At 35.6% G+C, this 6393-nt stretch overlaps 1 pseudogene across 1 annotated transcript; it reads left to right on the top strand.

Annotated features, from left to right (window-relative positions):
• Positions 1-3406: 3406 nt before the first annotated feature.
• On the top strand, positions 3407-4070 carry LOC308513413 (phosphatidylinositol-glycan biosynthesis class F protein-like; annotated as a pseudogene). The gene has a single exon. The product of its transcript is annotated as a phosphatidylinositol-glycan biosynthesis class F protein-like (transcript).
• The last annotated feature ends 2323 nt before the right edge of the window (positions 4071-6393 follow it).

The following is a 6393-nucleotide window of genomic DNA, read 5'->3' as shown; positions in this document are numbered from 1 at the left end:
TTGATTGGGTTACCAATGAGATAAAAGAATAAATTAAAAACATCTTGGAAACTAATGACAATGAAAACACAACAATCCAAAACCTATGGGACACAATGACAGCAGTCCTGAGAGGGAAGTTTATAGCTCTACATGCCTACCTCAAAAAAAATCAAGAAAAAATGGTAGTAAATCATCTAACTCTACATCTCAAAGAAATAGAAAGAGAGCAACAAGAAAAGCCAAGAGTCAGGAGAAGGAAGAAGATAATAAAGATCAGAGCAGAAATAAATAACATAGAGACCAAACAAAACAAAACAAACAAAAAAAAAACAATACAGAAGATCAATGAAACCAAGAGCTGGTTCTTTGAAAGGATAAACAAGATTGATGAACCTCTAGCCAGGCTCACCAAGAAGCAAAGAGAGAGGACCCAAATAAACAAAATCAGAAATGATAGAGGTGAAATAACAAAAGACTCCACAGAAATACAAATGATTGTTAAATAATACTATGAACAATTCTACTCCAACAAACTAGACAACCTGGAGGAAATGGACAAATTCCTAGAAAAATACAACATTCCAAAACTCAATCAGGAAGAATCTAGAAATCTCAATAGGCCAATAACTATGGAAGAAATTGAAGCAGTCATCAAAAAGCTTCCAGCAAACAAAATCCCAGGACCAGACAGCTTCATAGGAAAGTATTACCAAACATTCAAGGAAGAACTAAAACCTATCCTCCTCAGACTATTCCAAAAAATCCAAGATGAATGAACACTTCCAAGCTCATTCTATGAAGCCAGCATCACCCTAATACCAAAACCAGATAAAGACAACACAAAGAAAGAGAATTACAGGCCAAAATCCTTCATGAACATAGATGCCAAAATCCTCAACAGAATCTTACCAAATAGGATTCAGCAGTACATCAGAAAGATCATACACCATGATCAAGTAGGATTTATCCCAGGGATGCAAGGATTGTACAATATCCACAAATAAATAAACGTGATGTGTAACAAACTGAGAGAAAAAAAACAACACATAGTCATATCAATTGATGCCGAAAAACATTTGACAAAATCCAACACCTATTTCTGATAAAAACTCTCAGCAAGGTAGGAACAAAAGGGTCATACCTCAACATCATAAAAGCCATACATGACAAACCCACTGCCAACATTATACTCAATGGGCAAAAACTAAAACCATTTCTCTTAAAAACAGGAACAAGACAGGGATGCCCACTTCTCCACTCCTGTTCGACATAGTACTGGAAGCACTAGCCATTGCAATTAGACAAGAAGAAAAAATAAAAGGCATCCAAATTAGAAAAAAAGAAGTAAAACTGTCCTTATTTGCAGATGACATGATATTGTACATAAAAAACCCTAATGACTTATCAAAAAACTATTAGACTTGATAAATGAATTTGACAATGTAGCAGGATACAAAATTAACACCACGAAATCTATGGTATTTCTATACACCAATCATGAACTTACAGAGAGAGAGACTAAAAAAGCAATCCCATTTACCATCACACCAAAAATTAAGAAACCTAGTAATAAACTTAACTAAGGAGGTAAAAGACCTATATGCAGAAAATTACAGGACACTGAAAAGGGCGATAGAGGAAGACATAGACAGATGGAGGAACATGTCATGTTTGTGGATTTCTAAAATCTACATCATCGAGATGACCATACTACCCAAAGCAATCTATAAATTCAACACACTTCCCATTAAAATACCAATGGCATATTTCACAGATCTAGAACGAACTCTCCAAATATTCATCTGGGATAAAAAAAAGACCCTGAATAGCTGCAGTGATCCTGAGAAAGAAGAACAAAGTAGGTGGGATCTCAATACCAGATATCAAGCTGTATTACAAAGCCACTGTTCTCAAAACTGCCTGGTACTGGCACAAAAACAGACATATAGAGCAATGGAAAAGAATAGAGAACCCAGAAATCAACCTGAACCAATATGCTCAATTAATATTTGACAAAGGAGGCAAGAACATACAATGGAGTCAAGACAGTCTCTTCAATAAATGGTGTTGGGAAAATTGGACAGATACATGCAAAAAAATGAAACTAGACCACCAGCTTACACGTTACACAAAAATAAACTCAAAATGGATAAAGGACTTAAATGTAAGACTGGAAACCATAAAAATACTAGGGGAATCCAAAGACAACAAAATCTCAGACATATGCTGAAGCAATTTCTTCACTGATACTGCTCCTAGGGTATTGGAAACTAAAGAGAAAATAAACAAATGGGACTACATCAAATTAAAAAGCTTCTGCACAGCAAAGGAAACCATCAACGAAACAAGAAAGCCCACTGCATGGGAGAACATATTTGCCAATGTTATCACTGATAAGGGTTTAATCTCCAAAATTTATAGGGAATTCATACAACTTAACAAAAGGAAGATAAACAATCCAATCAAAAAATGGGCAAAGAACCTAAATAGACACTTTTCAAAAGAGGACATTCAGAAAGCCAAGAGACATATGAAAACATGCTCAAAGTCACTAATCATCTGAGAGATGCAAATCAAAACGACAATGCTGTACCATCTCACACCTGTCAGAATGGCTATCATCAACAAATGACAAGCGCTGGAGAGGATGCAGAGAAAAGGGAACACTCGTGCACTGCTGGTGGGAATGCAGAATGGTGCAGCCACTATGGAAGACTGTATGGAGATTCCTCCAAAAACTAAAAATGGAACTCCCACTTGACCCAGTGATCCCACTTCTAGAAATATATCCCAAGAAACCAGAAACACCAATCAGAAAGGATATATGCATCCCTATGTTCATAGCAGCACAATTTACCATAGCGAAGATCTGGAAACAGTCTAAGTGCCCATCAGCAGATGAATGGATTAGAAAACTGTGGTACATCTACAGAATGGAATACTATGCTCCTGTAAGAAAGAAGGAATTCTTACCATTTGCAACAGCATGGAGGGAACTAGAGAGCATTATGCTAAGTGAAATAAGCCAGTCAGTGAAAGAAAAATACCACATGATCTCACTCATTTATGGATAATAAACACCATTATAAACTGATGAACAAAAATAGATACAGAGGCAGAGCAGCATGGAACAGACTGTCAAACTACAGTGGGAAGGCCGGGGAGTTTTGGGGGACAGAAGCGGGGGGGCGGGGGTAAGAGATCAACCGAAGGACTTGTATGCATGCATATAAGCATAACCAGTGGACACAAGACACTGGGGGGGGGGTAGGGGAGACTGGGGGAATGTCAAGGGGGAGAAAGGAAACATATGTAATGCTCTTTGCAATACTTTAAGCAATAAAAAATAAATAAAGGAAACTGCTAAAAAAAAAAAATCTTAACTCCTGCCCTTCGGCGGGCGGGAGAGTTAGCCACTCAAGGAAACACCATGAAAAATAGTGATATCAAGAGACTACTGTATACCAATCTTTTATGCATATTCTCAATTATCCTAAGCATCTTCATTCCATCAATCTTCTTGGAGAACTTCTCAATATTGGAAACTCACTTGATGTGGTTGTGCATCTGTTCTGTTTTTGTAACTGTCGTCAATCTAGTATTGTATTTAGCGGTGAAACCAAATGCATCCACTAAAATAAGTTCATTATCATACAAGGTAACCAGATTTTTGAAATGCTGTTTCTACTTTCTTATGTCTTGTTTCGTCTTTCATGTAGTTTTTGTTCTATATGAAGCACCATTAATAGAGCTGGTGTTGGAAACTTTTACTTGCAGTGATCTTGTCTACTTTTACTACTGTACCTTGTTTGTGTTTGTTAGGACTAAATGTCAAAGCATGGCTAAGAGTTTTCAGTAGAAACGGAGTTATATCTGTTTGAGAGAATAGTCTCTAGATCATCACAATTTCTAGTTTTCTAGGAACATGGCTTGGAGCCTTTCCTATTCCACTCAATTGGGAAAGGCCATGGCAGGTGTGGCCCATCTCCTGCACGCTTGGGGCGACCTTTGGCTATGTAGCTGGCCTCATTATTTCACCACTCTGGATATACTGGAATAGAAAGCAACTTACATACAAGAACAATTAATTGGAACAAAGGAAAATTTCTTGTGTGTGCAGATTCCCTAAAGCCTGTGCAGAAATGTCTAAGCCAGGAAGTCCCATTTACAGCACTGTTTTTTTATGTAGTTACATGATGTGATTGTACCTTTTTAAACTATGAAACCCCTGAGAGATTGTATCTTCTAGTTGAAATAAAGTATTTATAATAGAAAACAAAGAAAAATGTCAGATTTTACTGCCTATGTTTTCTTGTACAACTTTTATGGTTTTGAGTCTTACTTTGAGTCTTTAATTTATTTTGAGTTTATTCTTGTATATGATGTAAGAAGGTGATCAAGTTTTATTTTTTTGCATGTATCTGTCCCATTTTCCCAGCACCATTTATTGAATAGACTGTCTTTACCTCATTGTATGTTCCTCCTTGCTTTGTCATATAGGCGTGGGTTTATTTCTGGGCTTTCTATTCTGTTCCATTGATTGATGTGTCTGTTTTTATGCTGGTATCATGCTGTATTGATTACAATTGCCTTCTAGTATAGATTAATATGAGGTAGCATGGTAGCTCTAACTTCATTCTTTTTTCTAAAATTTGCTATGGCTATTTGGGGTCTTTTGTGGTTCCAAATACATTTTTAGGGTTATTTGTTCTAGTTTTGTGAAAAATATCATTTGTATTTTTATAGGAATTGCACTGAATAGATTACTTTGGGTAGTATGGACATTTTAATAATGTTAGCCCTTCATATCTATGAGCACAATATATGCTTCCATTCATTTGTATCTCCTTCAATTTCTTTCTTCAATGTCTTACAATTTTTTGAGTACAGGTCTTTTACCTTCTTTTTTTTTTAAAATATATTTTATTGATTTTTTACAGAGAGGAAGGGAGAGAGACAGAGAGTCAGAAACATCGATGAGAGAGAAACACCTATCAGCTGCCTCCTGCACATCTCCTACTGGGGATGTGCCCGCAACCCAGGTACATGCCCTTGACCAGAATCGAACCTGGGACCTTTCAGTCCGCAGGCCGACGCTCTATCCACTGAGCCAAACCGGTTTCGGCGGTCTTTTACCTTCTTGACAAGATTCATTTCTGGGTTACTGTTTTTTGTTGCAATGGTAAATGGGATTATTGTCTTAGTTTCTCTTTCTGATAGTTCATTATTGGTATATAAAAACACAACCACCAACTTCTGAATATTTTTGTATCCTGCTACTCTACTTAATTCATTTATCAGTTCTAGTAGTTTTTTGGTGGAATCTTTAGGATTCTCTCTATATTCTATCATATCATCTGCAAGTAATTTTACTGCTTCCTTTCCAATTTGGATGCCTTTTATCTCTTCTTATCTAACTGCTGAGGCTAGGACTTTGAGTATTATGTTGAATAAGAGTGGTGAAAATAGACATCTCTGTCTTATTCATGATATTAATGAAAATGCTTTTAGCTTTTCCCTGTTGAGTGTGATGTTGGCTGATAGATTTGTCATATATGGCTTTATTATGTTGAAGCATGTTCTTTCTATTCCTACTTTGCTGAGAATTTTTATCATACATGAATGTTGGATATTGTCAAATGTTTTTTTTCCTGCATCTATTAATAATCATATTATTTTTGTCCTTCATTTTATTTATGTGATGTGTCAAGTCAATTGATTTTCAGATATTGATTTATTGCATCCCAGAAATAAGTCCCACCTGATCTTTTTAATGTAATGCTGAATTCAGTTTGCTAATTTTTGTTGAGGATTTTTGCATTGATGTTCATCAGAGATATTAGCCTATAATTTTCTTTCTTCGTAGTGTTTTTATCTGGTCTTGGAATCAGGATAATGCTGACCTCATAAAATTAGCTTGGGAATCTTCCCTTCTCTTAAAATTTTTGGAATGGTTTGAGAAAGGCAGGTGTTAATTTTTCTTCGGATATTTGGTAAAATTCACCAATTCACCTCTGAAGCCATCTGATTCAGCACTTCTGTAGGTTAAGAGTTTATTATTGTTATTATTATTACTGCTTTGATTTTGTTAGCTGTTCTTGATATTGTTAGTTGTAATCAGTCTGTTCTTGATTCAGTCTTAGAAGATTGTATTTTTTAGGAATTTATCAATTTCTTCCAGAATGTCCAATTTGTTGCCATATAATTGTAGTTTTTTCTTATAATCCTTTGTATTTCTGTGGTGTGAGTTGTTACTTCTCTTTCATTTCTGCTTTTATTTATTTGGGTTCTCTCCTTTTTTTCTTGATGAGTCTGATTAAAGGCTTATCAGTCTTGTTTATCTTTTTAAAGAAACTTCTCTTGATTTCATTGATTCTTTTAGACCCTATTTTGTTTATTTCCATTCTGGTC

This window comes from Myotis nattereri (genome assembly GCF_964212035.1).
Source record: "Myotis nattereri genome assembly, chromosome: 1".
Taxonomy (NCBI): Eukaryota; Metazoa; Chordata; class Mammalia; order Chiroptera; family Vespertilionidae; genus Myotis; species Myotis nattereri.
The sequence above is the reverse complement of the archived record's forward strand: the minus strand, read 5'-3'. Positions and strand labels throughout refer to the sequence as shown.